This window comes from Saccopteryx bilineata, chromosome 9, assembly GCF_036850765.1.
Source record: "Saccopteryx bilineata isolate mSacBil1 chromosome 9, mSacBil1_pri_phased_curated, whole genome shotgun sequence".
Classification (NCBI taxonomy): domain Eukaryota; kingdom Metazoa; phylum Chordata; class Mammalia; order Chiroptera; family Emballonuridae; genus Saccopteryx; species Saccopteryx bilineata.
The window spans coordinates 61,723,214-61,743,664 of NC_089498.1; the positions used below are offsets into that span (position 1 = coordinate 61,723,214).

Below are 20,451 nucleotides of genomic sequence, written 5' to 3' on the forward strand. Positions count from 1 at the left end.
GCCGGTTGGCTCAGCAGTAGAGCGTCAACCTGGCGTGCAGGAGTCCCGGGTTTGATTCCCGGCCAGGGTACACAGGAGAAGCGCCCATCTGCTTCTCCACCCCTCCCCCTCTCCTTCCTCTCTGTCTCTCTCTTCCCCTCCCGCAGCCAAGGCTCCATTGGAGCAAAGATGGCCCGGGCGCTGGCGATGGCTCTGTGGCCTCTGCCTCAGGTGCTAGAATGGCTCTGGTTCCAACAGAGCAATGCCCCAGATGGGCAGAACATCGCCCCCTGGTGGGCATGCCGGGTGGATCCCAGTCAGGCGCATGCAGGAGTCTGTCTGACTGCCTCCCTGTTTCCAACTTCAGAAAAATACAAAAAATTTTTTTTTTAATTTTCATAGTGCTTAAAGGATATATTTTAAAATGGTCCACAAACGTAAAGTGTTTCCTGTTTCTAGAGTTTACTTTCTGAAACACTCCTAAAAATTTCGGTGAGATGATACCAAAGATATTCAACATACAAGAGCTAATTCATATTCCAAATAATAAATTTGGGCAGAATTCTATGTTTGAAACTAACTTACATTCTGATAGTGAAGCCCATTTCAACTTATAGCATATTATTCTTTAAAAATCCAACCAGTTATGAAGAAACATCTGGTATACACTGTACACAAATTAACTATATATTATATTAAACTATTACAGCTATACCCACCTAAAAAAACCAGACAAGAACTATATACACAGTTAACATAGCTACAACACCCATTTGTGACATTCACCTATTTATGTGGTACTTTTTAAAAGTTTATTAGGGACAAATACTGCCCTTCTCTATACCTCATCAGTTCCTTAGCGAACCCTTATTTCTGAAATAGAAAAAGAAATTATCCCTGTCCTCCCTACATTACTCAAAATATTAAATTGGGCTTGATTAAGGAGGTTTTTGTTATATTAACAGCAATATAACAGTACAGAAAATACCTTGAAAATTTAAAACCAAACAACCACTTGTTATAATAAAATCCTCATAAAATAAATTGCTATATTTGATATAAAACTCAAAGTGTCTAAACTGTGACTACACTTAGTTAGTCATTCAAAGAAAGCGGTGTAAAGCGGTCATCAAATGCATTTTGCATGAAAGTAACAGCTACAAACTGAAATGCTTTCTTAGTGATTTCAAAGTTAAATATCAATTTAAGATAAAAAACTTACTTCGCTTTGCTGATATTACAATTATTGTGACATAAAAGCAGTTCACAGTGACCATTACACCAAAAATATTATTACTAAGATGAGAATTTCGGGAGTAGTTATGGTCAAGTACATGGATGATTAACTCCCCCAGTTTGTTATTAACTCCTAAGGACAAATTCTTACTGTTATGGGCTTGATACTATGTTAAATTTCTTAGATAATAAAAATTAAGAGCTCATTTTAAAAAATTAGGAGCTCGCTAAATTTATAAACAAGATTCCATTTTTGTCATGATGTGTGGAGTAAGTTGTAACAGACATGGCTTCCTAACATTCCTAGTTTTTTTGTTGTTGTTTTTTCTTGTGGGAGAGACAGAGGGAGTCAGAGAGAGGGACAGATAGGGACAGACAGACAGGAAGGGAGAGAGACGATCCTCATTGCGGCACCTTAGTTTCTCACTGATTGCTTTCTTATATGTGCCTTGACGGGGGATGGGGGGGGCGGGGCTGCAGCAGACCAAGTAATGCCTTGCTCGAGCCAGCGACCTTGGGTCCAAGCTGGTGAGCCTTGCTCAAACTGGCAACCTCGGGGTCTCAAACCTGGGTCCTCCACATCCCAGTCCGATGCTCTATCTACTGTGCCACCGCCTGGTCAGGCCTAACATTCCTAGTTTGTTCATGACAATATTTGATACTACTCTTCTTCTAAAGCATCATGGAGAATACAATGCTTATCATACTTATGCCAAAGTTTTCTGGCATTAGACTCACACGAAAGATGATCTACATTTGAGGCACTTTAATATGGCATTATCACCTTATCTTTCTTGTTGATTCCCCTCTGCAGTAATAATTTAATCCAATTAATTTACAAATTCTGGCAGCTCTATCCCTAAAGTACGCATATCCCAATTTGTCCACTTTTGTCCAGCTCACTGCTACTCCCCTAGCCCAATCCATCATGCATCTCTCACATGGTCTCCTCGCTGGCATTCTTGCTTCCTCTTCTGTCCTCTACAATCTATTTTCCACACAGCGACTAGAAAGTTCTTTTAAAACACATATAACTGATCGTGTCATGCCTCTGCTTAAAAGCATCCCGATAAAATGTACTGTTGTCGGCCCAAAATGGACAGGCCCTGCCTCCCTCCACAGCCCTTTCATTGTGACCCTGTCCTCCCTGATAGCACTCTGGCCTTCTCTCTACTCCTGGAACTCCCCAAGCCCACTCCCAACCCCAGATTTTGCTGGAATACTTGGTGTCTGGTCCTCCTGTGTCCTCAGGCTCCAGTTCAGCGGGCATCTGCTGAAGAATTCACTAGCTGCAAAACCCAAAAGCATCCCCTACATAACTAGCATGATCAAGTAACTTGCTAGCTTATAACCCTGATTCTTTACTCTAAAGCACTTATCATTCTCTAAAATGGTATTTTCTATCGCTTTTTAAAATTAAGTTTATTGGGGTGACACTGGTTAACAAAATTATTCAGGTGTACAATTCTACAACACATCTCTGTACACTGGATGTGTTCACCTCCAAGTCAGGTCTCCGTCACCACCATTTATCCCTCCTCTGACCTCCTGTGTCTCCTCGCACTGCAGTCATCACACTCTGTCCATGTCCAGGAGGTTCTTCTCTCTTCTCCTATTCTGCTCAAGTCCTCCACTTCCTGTACCCAGCCTCCACCCCAAAAGCTATCAGCCTGCTCTCTGTGAGTCTGTCTCTATTTTGCTTATTAGTTCATTTTGTTCATTAGATTCCACATATAAATGAATCACATGGTACTTGTCTTTCTCTGACTGGCTTATTTCACACAGCATAATACTCTCAGGTCCATCCATGCTGTCACAAAAGGTAAGATTTCCTTCATTTTTTTACAGCCAAGTAGTATTCCGTTGAGTATATGTACCACAGCTTTTTTATCTACTCATCTATGGATGGGCACTTGGGCTGCTTCCAAAATTGGGTTATGGTAAATAATGCTGGAATGGACACAGGGGTACATATGTTCTTTTGAATTAGTGTACTGGGTTTCTTAGAATAGATTCTCAGAGTGGAATTGCTGGGTCGTAAGGCAGTTCCATTTTTTAACTTTTTTGACAGAGACAGAGAGGGAGACAGAGAGAGGGACAGACAGACAGAGAGAGAGATGAGAAGCATCAATTCTTTGTTGTGGCTCTTTAGTTGTTCACTGATTGCTTTCTCATATGTGCCTTGACTAGGGGGCTACTGCTGAGTGAGTGACCCTTACTCAAGACAGCAACCCTGGGTTCAAGCCAGCAACCATGGGGTCATGTCTATGATCCCACACTCAATCCAGCGACCCCATGCTTAAGATGGTGAGCCTGCACTCAAGCTGGCAACCTTAGGGTTTCAAGCCAGGGTCCTCCGTGTCCTAGTCCAACACTCTATCTGCTGCATCACTGCCTGGTCAGGCTACTTTTTTTTTTTTTTGTATTTTTTCTGAAGCTGGAAATGGGGAGAGACAGTCAGACAGACTCCCGCATGTGCCCGACCAGGATCCACCCAGCACGCCCACCAGGAGCGACGCTCTGCCCACCAGGGGGTGATGCTCTGCCCCTCCGGGGTGTCACTCTGTGCAACCAGAGCCACTCTAGCGCCTGGGGCAGAGGCCAAGGAGCCATCCCCAACGCCCGGGCCATCTTTGCTCCAATGGAGCCTTGGCTGCGGGAGGGGAAGAGAGAGACAGAGAGGAAGGGGGGGGTGGAGAAGCAAATGGGCACTTCTCCTATGTGCCCTGGCCGGGAATCGAACCCGGGTCCCCTGCACGCCAGGCCGATGCTCTACCGCTGAGCCAACCCGCCAGGGCCAGGCTAATTTTTGAAGTAACTCCATACTACTTTCCATAGTGGCTGCCCCAATCTGCATTCCCACCAACAGTGCATAAGGATTCCCTTTTATCTACATCCTCACCAACATTTGTTTTTTCTTGCTTTATTGATGATAGCCTTTCTAACAGATGTGAGGTGATATCTCATTATGGTTTTAATTTGCATTTCTCTGATGATTATCGACATCGAACAAACAAACAATCCAATTTTTAAAAAAATGGGCAAAGGATCTGAATAGGCACTTCTCCGTTAATTTCTAATGTGTGTATTGCCTGTGCCTCTCACTATAAACATGATTTGTCTCACGTCAGGCACCTAATTTATCTCACCATCAACCATAGCTACAACACAGCAGAAGCTCAATAAATATCTGTCAACTGAATAAAGAGCCCAAAAATATATCAGTACAAACTGAAGTTTTATGTTACAAAGTTTTATGTAGCCTGATAAAATAGCAGCATCCTAGGTATGAATAATTTCACAAATGTGGCTTTAGGAAGAATAGCTTATTTGGTCACCTGAAGCCAATAATCTGCTGTCGGGGAAGGAGCCTAGCAGTCACCATCTATGAATATAAACAAGGCCAATAAAGCAGTATGTTGTTTATTTGGAATTCAGCTATCTACACAAGCATGTCAAAAAACTTAGTAGATTATAAACAAACAAACAGAGGTCTCTGGTCAGCTAAAGGAAAGTTTCTGAAATTAAGAAATAAAGGGAGAGAAAGGTTAGATTTGAGGAGGCATTTGTCAGAACTCTAGCTCCAATTTTTATTGTGGGGGAAATTAACAGAAGTCAAAAATAGACTTTTTACATGTCATGTCAAGTCCAATGGAATATTACAAAGTCATTACACAACACACACACACACACACACACACACACGGTATCCTTCTCTCAAGGAGGTGAAACTTCAGTTCCTACTCCTTAAGTATGGACTGCACCTGGTGACTTATTTCCAAGAAAAGAAATATGGGAAGGGAAGATAAAGTAAATTTGTGCAAAACCTGGTAAACACTACCTTGTACAGGTGACTAAGGTTAGCATCCCCTGTGATAAGCCATGTTGACAGCATGTACTTTAATATGGTGATGAGAAGGGTACTACATCTTTGTGGTCATGTTCCCCAAAAACCTATAACCCTACTCTAACCCTGAGACAAACTCAAATGAAGGGACATTCTACAAACTACTTAACCAGCATTGCTCAAAACTGGTCAAGGTCATTACAATTAAGGAAAACCTAAAAACCTACAAACCAGAGAAGGCTACGGGAGACACATAACTAAATGTAGTGTGGATCTGGAGACAGAAAATAGGGCACTAAGGAAAAATTAGAAAATACAAATAAAGTGTGGATTGGAGTAAACAATAATATCCCAATGCTGGCTAGTTTTGACAAATGTACCATGATAATGTAAGATGTTTACAACAGCAAACTGGGGATGGAGTATAAGAACTTGGACATCTTTGCAACTTTTCAGTAAGTCTAAATTGATTCTAAAATAAAGTTTATTTTAAAAAAGGCAACTCTATATATGGTGACCTCAAAAATATATCATTTACTGATATACTTAGGGTAAAGTAGAATATGTATAGCATACTATCATTTCTGTATTAAAAGGACTGTAAGCCCTGGCCGGTTGGCTCAGCGGTAGAGCGTCGGCCTACCATGCAGAGGACCCGGGTTCGATTCCCGGCCAGGGCACACAGGAGAAGCGCCCATTTGCTTCTCCACCCCTCCGCTGCGCTTTCCTCTCTGTCTCTCTCTTCCCCTCCCGCAGCCAAGGCTCCATTGGAGCAAAGATGGCCCGGGTGCTGGGGATGGCTCTGTGGCCTCTGCCTCAGGCGCTAGAGTGGCTCTGGTAGCAACATGGCGACGCCCAGGATGGGCAGAGCATCGCCCCTTGGTGGGCAGAGCCTCGCCCCTGGTGGGCGTGTGGGGTGGATCCCGGTCGGGTGCATGCGGGAGTCTGTCTGACTGTCTCTCCCTGTTTCCAGCTTCAGAAAAAATGGAAAAAAAATAAAAATAAAAAAGGACTATAGCCTGACCAGGTAGTTAGTGGTGCAGTGGATAGAGCATCAGATTGGGACATGGAGGACCTAGTTTCGAGACCCCGAGGTTGCCAGCTTGAGCATGGACTCATCTGGTTTGAGCAAGGCTTACCAGCTTGAGCCCAAGGTCGTTGGCTCAAGCAAGGGGTCACTCAGTCTGCTGGAGCCCCCCAGTCAAGGCACATATGAAAAAGCAATCAATGAACAACTAAGGAGCCGCAAAGCATCTCTCTCCCTTCCTGTCTGTCTGTCCCTATCTGTCCCTCTCTCTGTCTCTCTGTGTCTCTGTCACAATGTCACAAAAAAAACTGTTTAAATGTGTGTGTAAAACTTGCATATACACTCAATCTCCCTTTAAAGATGAATCTATTACTTTTATATGTAAGACATTACCTCTGGGGAAGGTGACGGGGTGGCTGAGGTAAAAAGAAGCTAAAAAGATATTTTTTTTTTCATGTAGCCACACTTTTGTAGCTTTGAGATTTTATGTAATGTTCACATATTATCTATTTTCAAAAAGTTATATATGTCCTTGATGTCATCCCATTATCATGAGCTGACAAGGGCCTAAATTACTACTGTTTTATATGTAAATATTGTTCTTTGAAATAAGAAAGTTTTATGGCCTTCACAACACATTTGTAGAACTTAGTAGTAATATGTTGGAACAATAATAATAGCACTAATACAAGGCTTACAGTGTGTCAGGCGTGACTCTAAATATTATAAATGTATTAACTCACAATTACTTATGAAATTAGTGCTATTACTTATATAAAAGATTTTCAAAACTACTGGCATTATTCACTAATAAGTTGTGCATTTCTCCTTGGTCTCTTATAAGCTGTTTAGATAAAATTTTTCCATTTAAACTATGGCTTTACTTCTTGTACTTCTTCAATAATTACAGTGAAAGCATGGCAAAGGACCCAGCCATTTGGCATTTTCTATAAAGACTTATCATTCTATTCTACTGATAATTAGGCCATGTGGACAATACACAAATTTGAAACTCATTTGTCTCTGCTATTATATATGCTTAAAATAGCTCAAGCACTACATACCAATTGGAATATCCCCAAGGATGCTAATTCCAGAAGGTTTACCATCTGGAAAGAATATATTACAATCTTATATTAATATGATGTTTTACTTTTTGTTTTTAAAACAATTACTTTTGTGAATTGAGTTTTAAAATTAAGATATATTGACACCACCTGCATGAGTCTCTGGCTAGATCTTGGATTGGGAAAAGTACATCTTTTCTCTTGTGAGAGAGAGAGAGAGAGAGAGAGAGGGAGAGGGAAAGGAAAAGGGATAAGGAGAGAGACAGGAAAGGAGAGAGATGGAAAGGAGAGCTGACCTCAGAGTTTTGAACCTGGGATCTCAGCGACCCAGGTCGACATTCTATCCACTGTTACCAACAGTCAGGCAAAAAGTACTCCCTTATTTTTACTAATATCTAACTAAAATCTAGCATCTCCTTGCATTATAAATATAAACATTATATAAGCCACAGAGCATTTGTAGAACCTATGACTTGACAGCAGAAGAAATTACAGGCCCTTTACTATCACACTACAGTTCAGCAGTGATATTGCTTAAATTCATCATTTCAAAAATACAGCTCATAGTAATTATGCCTTAATACCTAATGCATTAAGTATTTCTATTATGTATCTATTACTTTATTACATTTTTAACCTTTATTTATTTTTTTGAGAGAGAAAGAGAAAGAGAGAAACAAATCAGTTTGTTGTTCCACTTATTTATTGGGTGATTCTTTTTTTTAATTTTTTTTATTTTTCTGAAGTGAGAAGCAGAAAGGCAGAGAGAGACTCCCACGTGTGCCCGACTGGGATCCACCTGGCATGCCCACCAGGGGGTGATGCTCAGCCCATCTGGGCCGTTGCTCCGTTTCAACCGGAGCCATTCTAGCACCTGAGGCAGAGGGGATGGAGCCATCCTCAGCTCCCAGGCCAAATTTGCTCCAATGGAGCCTTGGCTGCAGGGGGTGAAGACAGAGACAGAGAGAAAGGATAGGGGGAATGGTGGAGAAGTAGGTGGGTGCTTCTCCTGTGTGCCCTGGCCAGGAATCGAACCCGGGATATCCACACGCCAGGCCAACACTCTATCACTGAGCCAGCTGTCAGGGCTATTGAGTGATTCTTGTATGTGCCCTGACTGGGGATAGAACCCACAACACTGGCATAGTTAACCAACTTGGCAACCAGGCCAGGGCACAATTATTAATCTTTTGATAACTACTTCAATATAATTAACTTCTCTGATATTTTATGTATTTAAATTTTTCTTCTGAGAAAGTGTTCACAGGCTTCATCAGTAGGCCAAATGTTCTAAAAAAGGTTAATGTAAGACTTTAGGACGTAACAGGAATGCAACTGCCCCACTTGTCCTCGAAACAATGAAGGACCCTACTCAGCAAATATTTGTGTATTAAAGAAATGATAACAGTCGGTGTAAGGCCAGTGGCTGCTGCTGCCGTGGCCATGCAGGTTCACACTGGACTCCGGCAGACAGTAAAGAAACAGTGGAGCCAGAAAATGGTGGGCCATTCGGTTTATTAATGTCTCACACCGGCCAACGAGCAAACAGGCAGGGAAAACACTTCCCTTTCATTCAGAGCTCCCAAAGCCCTGGCACATTCCCCAGTTCCACAACCACGAGAATCTTCTCTGGTCTCTCCTGGAATCAAATGCTCCATCAGTCTCAGCAGAGCTTGCAAAGCCCCTCAGCTCTGGTTCCCCATCTGCACACCTTCTTCTCTCTCTGCAAAACTGGCTTCTTCTTCATCACTGTGTATTCTCTCTGCCTGGGCCCTCAAAGACCCCTCCTCCAGCAAACATTAGCAAAACAATGGCCCCTCCCAAGCAGAAATGCAATCCTTACTTGCAATTAACTGCCCTGCTCTGAGGGCAAGCACACACATGGCTGCCCAGTGCCATGTTTTAACAATAAAAGCGAGCAAACTCAAAAAACACAAATTTTACAAACTCATTTGCCCAACAGTCAACATTCCTAACTAATATTTTATGGTATGATTTAAAAAGGGGTGGAAGGAGGAGTGTAAAGAGGGACAAATAATATGGTGATGGAAAATGATTTGACTTTGGATGGTATTGGGCAAATAAGTTTGTAAAATGTGATTTTTATGTTTGTTCACTTTGTTAAAAACGGCACTGCCCACATGAATGCTGCTGCCAGGTGAAACTGTTAATTACCTTCCTGCTTGGGAAGGACCATTGTTATGCTAATGTTGCTTGGGGGAGGGGTTTTCCTGCCAAGAAAAGTTTGTGAGGAAGTATGCCAGGATGGCAAGGTGCTGAAGGAGAAGCCAGTTTGTGCAGAGAGGAAAAGAGAGAAGGTGTGCAGATGGGGAACCAGAGCTGACTAAGGCTGGTGGGACGCCTTTGATTCTAGGAAAACCCAGATGTGTCAGCAGTTTTGTGAGCTCTGAATGAGTAGGTTTTGGAGCCCTGTGTGTTTTTACGTACCTGCTGGGTGCAAGGCTAGAATAAAGGAATGGCCCACCAGTTTTTGGCTCTGCAGTTTCTTTTTTTTTTTACAGAGGCAGAGATAGACAGGGACAGACAGACAGGAACGGAGAGATGAGAAGCATCAATCATTAGTTTTTCATTGCACGTTGTGACTTCTTAGTTGTTCATTGATTGCTTTCTCATATGTGCCTTGTCCGTGGGCCTTCAGCAGACCGAGTAACCCCTTGCTGGAGCCAGCGACCTTGGGTCCAAGCTGGTGAGCTCTTTGCTCAAGCCAGATGAGCCCGCGCTCAAGCTGGCGACCTCGGGGTCTCGAACCTGGGTCCTTCCGCATCCCAGTCCGACGCTCTATCCACTACGCCACCACCTGGTCAGGCGGCTCTGCAGTTTCTTTACCATCTCTCTGAATCTAATGGGAACCTGCACCTGCATGGCCACAACGACAGTGGCCGCGGCTACTGGCCATACAGGTGGGCACAAAACACAATCAAAAGTTCAAATACTATACAGTTGTTTACTTGAAACCTTTGTACTTTTGTTGATCAATGTCACCCCATTAAATTTAGTTTTCTAAATAAAAAATAAAATAGTTCACTCTCCACTTTTCTATAAAAGAACTCAAAGGGAGTGTGGAAACTGAGACAAGGTTATTAGACCTTTTTCCAATAGTCATTGACACAACAACACCTCATAAACAAAACCCCGTAATGACCAAAACCGGGACAGGAGACCTGCGTGCTTTCAGACAGCAGGATGGTAATGACAGCTTATCCTGATGCTTCCTGGAGCTGGATCCTTAAATATGAGCAGAACCTCACACAATACAATACAATACAATACAATACAATACAATACAAAATAGTGACTTCCGAAGATAAAAAGCCAAAGTTTTTCCCACAGTAGGCCAAATTATAAGGGGGAAATGCAAATGATAATGTTTACATGCAAATGTTATATCATCCCTAAATTTCAAAAACATTTCTATCAGTTTTAACAGTCTGTTTCATTTCTTTAAATAATTTACATAGCCATTTGCAGGGGGTGGGAAATGCTAAGTGCTATTTTAAGGCGTAAAAGCTATGGCTTGAAATAATGAAATGTTGATTACCATAAGAAATTTCATCAAATATGTTACTAAAATCTTTATCCAGTAACTACAAAATTATATGAATCACCAGCATAGTAAAACCAAAAGAAAGAAAACAGATTTTATTTCACATAAGTTTTTCCTAATGAAACCATGTTGGCTCCTAATTATCACTACTTCTTAGTCATTATAGACTGAAATTTTGCCAGATCATTATCGAGTTCACCGATACAGTTTCCTACAACCCATGGTTTCCTCCTGTGGGACAGTGGCATTAGCTCTGTATTATTTTAGTCTTCCCTTCTCTTTCTCTCTACCTATGAGTGCTGTGAACATTCTTGAGGCATACCTCTCAGCCTCCCTCAATAAACATCAATGGGTAATTTTAAATGGACAATGGAAAATATAAACAGTGGTTATAAGCCTTTGCCCAAGCATCTGTTTAAGAGCTGATTTATTAGTATTTGAAAGACAAAATCTATAAAGGCCAAGAAGGATTTACATAAAAGATGGCTCTAAAGAACTCAGTCGGAATGAATCTTGATTACAAAGGTTTAAATAATCTACTCAGAGGTGATGTCCTAGGAAGAGAGGAGAAGGTACTGCAGGTTCAAAGCCACTGATTTCTGTCAGAGGAGACACAATAAAGACAGGAAGTAGAAGAATGCAAAGATACACACATGTTTTCTTAATAAAAGAGTAGCTAAAGCAGTATTTGACTCTGCCATGTTTTTGTAAGAACTGTTTTATCTGCATCAAGGCCCAATTTCAACATCTACTGCCTGTGAGGTAGCACTTAACTTTTTTTTTTTAATCTCCTTGCAAGATCAAACCAAACTGCATTCAATAAATCTAATAAAGTTTTTCTGAAAAATGCATTTCTACAAATAAAAATTCAAACGATGCAAGTACATAATACAAAACATAATATATGATTTAAAAAATACATAATCAAAAGAAATTACTGTCTCTCATTTGATTGCTGGTTTGTGACAAAGCTTGTGAACTTCTCTCCTGGTTGCATAGCAACCAATCTAAGCCGCAGTTCGAGCCTGTAAGAAATTTCCATGCCAGAGCTGTGGAAATAGAAGCTAACTACTTGGTATATTTTTCAAGGTTATCTACGTTTGCAAAAAGAAAAAGGGAAGATAAAATCATTTCTTTGGTGTTTCTAGAACAAAAACTCTGGGAGTTTGTTCCCTAATGCTTTGAGCCCTCTACAATAACTCTTCACCACCTGTACTCTACGTATAATTCTCATATGGGAAAGAAAGGCTCCAATATCCATAGGTAGTACAACTTATTGAAATAAAATAACCACACTCCATAAATTAAATCACTAAATTCAAGAGTTCGGCCCTGGCGGTTAGCTCCGTCTGTTAATAGCATCACCCTGAAACAAGGTTGTGGTTTCAATCCCCAGTCAGGGCACACAGGGGAAGCAACCAAGAAATGCACAACTGAGTGGAAGAACAAATGCTTCCCTTTCCTCTCCCCTCTCTCTCTTTTCCTCTCTCTGTCTCTCTAAAAATAAAAATAAAATTAAGTGCTGACTGGATAGCTTGGTTGGTCAGAGCGTGTTCTGGAGCATGAAGGTTGCTGGTTCAATTCCCTGGTCAGGGCACATACAGGAGCAGCTCAATGATCTGGTCTCTATCCTGCAGGAGGAAGGGCTCTAGGGCTAAATAAGTCAGTTTAAAAATGAACCACAGCTAGGAAGTTCCTTTGTCAGCTTCCCAAAATTACTTGTAGTACAAAAGCAAGAAAAACAAGAAATGTAAATAGCTAGGACAAACGGTCTGAAAGTCCCCCTCACGCGCCCTGCCCTCCCTGAGACATGGGAAGAACATGGGGCTACAGACAAAGAAATCACACGCCATATGCATGAACACTGGAAAGGTCTATAAGATGTAATAAAAATTAATTTTGGAGAGCTCATACTTTGATATCTATTAGGTCATGTAGCTCTGCTGGCTAATAAATCCTCTTGCTCCAGCATGGTGTCTGAGCATTTATTTGTCCTCTGGAAGTCGATTACTTTGTTCCCAAAACACTCTCTCCTTCACTCTCTCTCTCTCTCTCAAAAAAAAAAAGAAGTTTGAAGGTAGATAGTGCCTTCACCTCATAAATCCCACCATTCGTAGTCCACTCTCTATGCTGTTCCAACAACTGCTATTGAACAGAACAAGATTTATTTTAGGTGTTGCTGCCATCATTTCCCAATAAACATATTATCATAACTCATTCTTTTAGTATCGTTCCCCATCCTTGACTAGGGCTGATCACAGCACTGACAAGCCTTAAAATGAGTGATTCATTTCATAGAGACTCAACTTAAAAGCTTCAGCCTGGTAACGGTAATCAGTAAACTTACGGGGATCAACACAACTGATAGGACAGATCAGCTTTCAGTCTGTCTCCATCTAGGTTCCACAAAGGAAAAAATAAATGCCACACATTACCAAGTGACCAGGTGTGAGGAGTCCAGACCTGAATCCTCTTAAAGAAGGGAAAAGAGGAGACCTACCCAGAACGATTCCCATGCATTGATGGGGTTTTGTTGGTTTCTCTCTACTTGGTTAGAGATGCTACCCATTGATGTTTAGGTCCAGGCCACCAAGGAACAGGGCTTTCCTACTTCTCACAGGGAAATGACGTCAGTGGGGGCATGTGGTCTCTTAAAGAGGTGAGTTGGATATGGGACAGCAGAGAAAGCACTGGACCAAGGTTGGGTTCTAGTCACAGGTAGGTCAGTCATGATACTTTGTGTAAGTCATATAAACTGAGCTTCTGTTTCGTGGTCTCTCTAGATACATTTAGAAGAGCTTCTCTGCGTATTTCACAAAACTATCTAAAAAGCAAATAACGTCAAATAAAGTAACATAAAACATGTACAAATTCCTATCTAAATCCTCTTTTGGATTATGACCACTTTTTACTTCCTCAAGTCATGCTGTAGGGCTGTGTCATACTAGTACTGATTATCTCCATAGTTCGGAGCTATCAGTAGAGTAGCATATCTCCGTCTATAATGCAGTACCTGAAAAAATAGGACAGGGGTCCCCAAACTACAGCATGCAGGCCACATGCGGCTCCCTGAGGCCATTTATCCAGCCCCCGCCACACTTCCGGAAAAAGCACCTCTTTCATTGGTGGTCAGTGAGAGGAGCATAGTTCCCATTGAAGCACTGGTCAGTTTGTTGATTTAAATTTACTTGTTCTTTATTTTAAATATTGTATTTGTTCCCATTTTGTTTTTTTACTTTAAAATAAGATATGTGCAGTGTGCATAGGGATTTGTTCATAGTTTTTTTTTTTTTTTTTTTTTTTTTTTTTTTTTTTTTTTTTTTTTTTTTTTTTTCATTTTTCTGAAGCTGGAAACAGGGAGAGACAGTCAGACAGACTCCCGCATGCGCCCGACCGGGATCCACCCGGCACGCCCACCAGGGGCGGTGCTCTGCCCACCAGGGGGCGATGCTCTGCCCATCCTGGGCGTCGCCATGTTGCGACCAGAGCCACTCTAGCGCCTGAGGCAGAGGCCACAGAGCCATGCCCAGCGCCCGGGCCATCTTTGCTCCAATGGAGCCTCGGCTGCGGGAGGGGAAGAGAGAGACAGAGAGGAAAGCGCGGCGGAGGGGTGGAGAAGCAAATGGGCGCTTCTCCTGTGTGCCCTGGCCGGGAATCGAACCCGGGTCCTCCGCACGCTAGGCCGACGCTCTACCGCTGAGCCAACCGGCCAGGGCTCATAGTTTTTTTATAGTCCGGCCCTCCAACAGTCTGAGGGACAGTGAACTGGCCCCCTGTGTAAAAAGTTTGGGGACCCCTGAAATAGAAGATGCAGCCCTATTATTTAACTTTAAATCAGCAGAAAATTTAGTGCTAGCTGCTCACAAGCAACAATATTGACAATTAGAAAAGGAACACAGAAAATAAAAGGTAGTCATTCTTCAGTACTAATTGTTTAAAATGATGCATTTCTTAGATTTTTCAATGGTTGAATTTGGACAGAAATAAACACAGTTGCAAACTAGGCTGGGGAACATTTCACTTTGGAACACTGATGACAGTATAGTATTATAAATCATTTAAAAGCTTTTCATTCATCAAATTAATTGGTCTCATGAGATGATTTAGAAAAAGCATATATCATCCATTTTAAACCATGTATTTCTATAGAGAGAAATGTTTTTCCTCATTTGGTGATTACAAATATTTACTTTTTTATTAAAAAGTATGCCTTGTATATTAAAGCACTCATACAGCTGTTGAATTGAAAATGGAAGAACAATCGTCAACTTGAATTTTAAATGCCAAGGAGTGTCCAATAGAAGATCAAAGTAAAACCTTGCTAGGCTTGTACTCATGAACTGTCAATCTTTGTTTGGACATATTTAACATTATTTTCAGATACTGTTGAGTTTACTTAATAAGGCAGGCAGTTAAAAATGGTTAGTCTTCATCAAAGAGCACAAAATACACAAAAGAGAGAAGAGGAGGAATCTGAGAAAGAACACTGTCCCTACCCAACTGAGAAGTGTTTCCCCTATGCTTGAAGCCTTAACCAACCACAGTAGTAATTTCGGCCCCCTCCATGATTTCAAAAGCATCACCTACGTCATGAGAAATGTGCTGGAACCCTCAATAGCTAAGTTTACCAGCAAAATGTGACTCTCAACTCACTGCACCCCAGATCCGGCAGGAAGAACACTTGAACATAACAGATGTATGGAATACACCCAACACGCTGTCGGGTATTGAGTTCAATGTCAAAGCTCCTGCAGAGGTATCAGGGAAATAAGAAAGCTTAAACCTTCATTTGAAATGGAACAGATATACATAGAACTGTAAAGGAAATACAGTCTTTACATGAGGAAAGGCTTATTTAATCAGTCTTTGCTCCGTATACATGCATTCATTGAGGGCAAGATCTTATAAAAAGCATTCCCTTCCAGGTCAAGATGCAGAGAACTAGTATTTACTCAGTGACGCTTTGTCCCAGGCACCATACCAGGTGTTATTAACAATCCCATGAGGTATGTGACTTATTTACTTCGGAGCTGGATAACTAGAGCTCCAAGAAGAAGAGTGACTTGCTGGGGGACACTCAGACAGCGACGGCTGCTGCTAACATCTGAGGCTGCCTCAGTCTGACTCCCAGTGTCACCTACTTTCCTTCCACCGCACACATCCTCCATTTCTAAATTAAAAACATAAATCTTACCAAGAAAGGCTGAATCCAACCCAGAATTCCTAAATCATTGCAAAACCCTGCCTATTGGATCCTGGAAACATGCCAGAAGGTTTTAGCATATGTTCTAGCTATATTATCTCCAAGTACCTATCAGCACAGGGCCCAAGAATCCTGACAGGGCTGACATCTTAATTGCCAACAGTTTTCTCAGGAAGTTGTACATGCCTTGAATTATAGCTGGATATTCAAAACACTGGATCAAAGTTGAAATAAATAAGTGAAGTAAATAACTTTTACCAATATGGCTTTAGTAGTTATGAAGCAACTCTAGCAAATGTTAAAACTTTAGTGGAAGGTAGGAGGGATTAGAAGTCTTAGAGCTGAGTTAAAGAGCAATGCAGAACCCCAAAACTGGAGAACAGGTACAGAGAACAGAGAGAGGAGGGACTAAGAGCTGAGGGGTGTCAGCCTCACACAATTCTTGTTGTCAGCAGCACTAAATAAGGCAGGCAGGTAAAATGGTCAGTCTTCATCAGGGAGCACAAAATACACAGAAGAGAGAAGAGGAAGAATTTCTCTGCTGGATTCTCTGGGTGTGGCCAGCCACGGCCGGTTCTAGAGAAGTCACACTTGGAAAACTAAACAATTTTCCTGCTGTCTCTAATTAAGAATCTAATGTATCAGAAGACAGCATAGCCCTGGAAGGAGCATGATTTGGGGGGTCATTTGGATCTAGCCTCAAATCTTAGCTCTCCTATTTATCAACTATTTCACATCCCAGTTCCCTCATCGATAACCTGGGGGTAAATAAATCAGCCGCACAGACTCAATGAAGAATCCAATGAGTAACATTATGTGTAGCACATAAAGGTCACTCAATAAATGTTAGTTCCTTTCCTTTCTTTTACTACATGCACCGTTTGAAGTAATTAAGTATTAGCAGACTGGTTATAGGCTCAAAAGACAAACCATAATCAGCCCTATCAGGAAGTCTTTTTCTCTTTACTGAATCTCAAAAAGAATACATATGTGTCCTGTTTTCTTGATGGCCTAAAACAGAATCACTTTTTGTTTCAATAACCTCTTGAGTTGAAAGTTCCAGATTGACCAGTGAATGCTATACATTCTACTTTATCGTAAAGAAAGAAACTTATGCTTAATTGGTGGTGGCATAGTGGATAGAGCATTGACCTAGGACGCTGAGGACCCAAGTTCAAAACCTCAAGGTTGCCGGCTTGAGGTCCTCATCCAGCTTGAGCACAGGCTCACCAGCCTAAATATGGGATCATTGATATGATCGTTGGCTTGAGCAAGGGGTCACTAGCTCAGCTGGAGGCCCCTGGTTGAGGCCCATATGAGAAGCAATCAGTGAACAAATAAAATGACACAACTACAAGTTGATGCCTCTCATCTCTTTCCCTTCCTGTCTCTCGCTCTCATTTTCCCTTGGGAAAAAAAGAAAGAAAAGAGAAGAAAGAGAGAGAGAGAAAGAGAGAGAAGAAAGAAAGAAAAGAAAAGAGAAGAGAAAAAAGAAAAGAAGAGAAGAGAAAAGAAAAGAAAAGAAAAAAGAAAAGAAAAGAAAAGAAAAGAAAAAAGAACAAAGAAATGAAGCCCCTGCTCCAGGGTTTATCACACTGGATCTTCTCCCCAGATCCTCCCCTTTGGATGAATTAACAGACTCACTTCTATCAAGAGGCTCAGCAGGGATTTGGACTTATGGAATTTTTTTTTTAGAGCTCTAACATATATCATTATATATATGTTATATATACACACATGTGTTTATACATATATATTGTATATAGTAATATCTATATACAGAGTGATAACACACATTAAATACATAAAGATATATCATGACAGACCAAATGAGATGAACATTCTCAGATCCTGTTTCACCTATTTTGATCCAACATTTAGAATATCATAAATGGATATGCAGATGTGTGACACATGGGCCAGGAAGCATCCACAAGCAAGAAACTTGACCCATTATGAAACTGGATTTTAAAACATCATTTTCTAGATCCACCACTGACTTCTCATCTACTGCTTCATTACTACACTATTAAAAATTGGAGGCCCTGGCTGGTTGGCTCAGTGGTAGAGCGTCAGTCTGGTGTGCAGGAGTCCCGGGTTCGATTCCCAGCCAGGGCACACAGGAGAAGCGCCCATCTGCTTCTCCACTCCCCCCCCCCTCCTTCCTCTCTGTCTCTCTCTTCCCCTCCCGCAGCCAAGGCTCCATTGGAGCAAAGTTGGCTTGGGCGCTGAGGATGGCTCTGTGGCCTCTGCCTCAGGTGCTAGAATGGCTCTGGTTGCAACAGAGCGACGCCCCAGATAGGCAGAGCATCACCCTCTGGTGGGTGTGCTGGGTGGATCCCTGGTGGGCATGCCAGGTGGATCCCAGTCCAGTGCATGCACGAGTCTGTCTGACTGCCTCCCCGTTTCCAACTTCAGAAAAAAAAAATTGTAAGGCATCTGTATGTTATTTAACATTTTTCAAATACATATAATGATCATTTTCATAAGGACTCTATGTGGCAAGTACCTGTTATTCCCCTTTGAAATGGAAAAAATGGAGGAATAAAGTGTTCAGGTAACTTGTTCACAATTCCTAACTAGTAACCAGTCCATCAGACTCCAGCCACTAGACTATCCTGCCCTCCCAAAGCAGGTCATCTGTGATCAGGAACCAGAGCATTACCCAAATTAAGACCACACTTTGCATCAAAACTACGAGAGCTGTAGAGCATGAATTTACCGTAGAATGCCAAGATTCTAACTTGAGTTCTAGAGACTCAGCTAAGACATATTCACATATGAAACCTTTCAGGCATGATCATAGGTTTACATGTGACATGGATAAATCTATAAAAAGGTCTGTCACAAAAGGGACTGCCACAGAATTAAAAAACACAAAGTGAAATAATATGATAGTGGCTAGGCAGCCTGGTATCTTCTCCACTGCTTCAATGAAATTAGCATGCACTGATACCTTACCTTACTATAATCCACAACTGCATCCAATTTCATATGAAGCATGTCTATATTCATCTCTTTACCTGGGAACTCAAAGATTTTTTTTTTTAAATTCAGTGAGAGGAGGAGAGGCAGAGAGACAGACTCCTGTTGCTCAGCAACCAATCTCTTCTTAGTGCCTGAGGTGGAGGCCATGGAGCCATCCTCAGTGCCCAAGGCCACCTCACTCCATTGTTAATGGGTTTATAGAGCAAGTGTGTGTATTCAATTCTAGAGCAATATTTTGGTAATTGAAAAGAATTGTTCTGGACTCTGTTTGTAGATTGATTTCCAATTAGAAACTTTTTTTTTAATTCAGTGAGAGGAAGGGAAGCAGAGAGACATACTCCCACATGCTCCCCTACCGGGATCCACCCAGAAAGTCCACTAGGGGGTGATGCTCTGTTCATCTGGTAAGTTGCTCTATTGCTCAACAACCCAGCTCTTCTTAGCGCCTGAGGCAGAGGTCATGATACCATCCTCAGTGCTGGGGGCCACCTTGTTCCAGCTGAGCCATGGTTGCAGGAGAAGAAAGAGAGAGGAGCAAGAGGGGAAGGGGTAAAGCAGCAGATGGGCATTTCTCCTGTGTGCCCTGACTGGGAATCAAACCTGGGACAACCACATGCTGGGCAGAAGCTCTACCACTGAGCCAACTGGCCAGGGTCAAGGTGATTTTAATATAGGTAAACCATATATTTTTATAATTATTCTGATTGATATTATTTTTGAATCTTTCAAATCAGTCTCAGTCTTTCTCTCCCCCCCCCCACACACACCCCTATGTTCCTAACATAGTTTTAAAATGCCTAAAATAACATTATTCTCTTTGTCTTCCTTAAATGTCAAAGAAAGGTGTTTTGGAACTGAGATTCCAAAGAAAATGGGAGTATCTTTCCTACTGACCACATACATTTAAAAAGACTCCACGTGAAGCAGCAAGGAGGAAGACATCTGAGCTGTCAGACTCCTCCCAAGGCTAAATGCAAATGACAGTAGATGCCAACTGCCAGCGTACTCTCACGTCTGAACCCAATATAATCCAGTGCCTCCAAGTAAAGACCTTCAGGGCATCGTATCTGTGTTGTAGTAGCTCTAATTTGTTCTGAATGTAAAGCAAAAACCATCATTTGCAAGCAACAGAACAGAAATCATCCAGGTATTTTTAGTCAGCCTCACTGTAACCCATACCCTTCAATTGGGCATGAGTCAATTCTGACAGTTCTTAGAATTGTGCCATCAGGATTCAGACGGCACCTCACACAGTGCAGCATGTTCCTGATTACTCATATTCCAGAGTGCAAAGACAAAAGATTTCTATCAGAGAGGCTCATGCTTTCCTTCATCCTTTACATTAAGTAAATCGAATGTTCTGACAGCACACCAATCTTTAAATGTCAAGTCACATTTACAAACAACTAAATCAAAGGCTTGCCTTTGGTGTACAAGAGTTTAGATGTGACCTCGGTTTCTGAAACACTGCCACTTGATTCACATTTTATAAAATACATATAGTAGAGGAAAATGAAAAATCAGATACCATACACAATA

The 20,451-nt window shown here is 41.7% G+C and overlaps 1 protein-coding gene and 1 non-coding gene across 2 annotated transcripts in view; one reads left to right on the forward strand and one right to left on the reverse strand.

Annotated features, from left to right (window-relative positions):
* The window catches only part of ANK3 (ankyrin 3), a 745,841-nt gene that overhangs the window by 592,369 nt on the left and 133,021 nt on the right, over positions 1-20,451 (reverse strand). The window lies entirely within an intron of this gene.
* Positions 5,667-5,742, forward strand: TRNAG-ACC (transfer RNA glycine (anticodon ACC)). Its single transcript has one exon. It is a non-coding gene; the product is annotated as a tRNA-Gly (tRNA).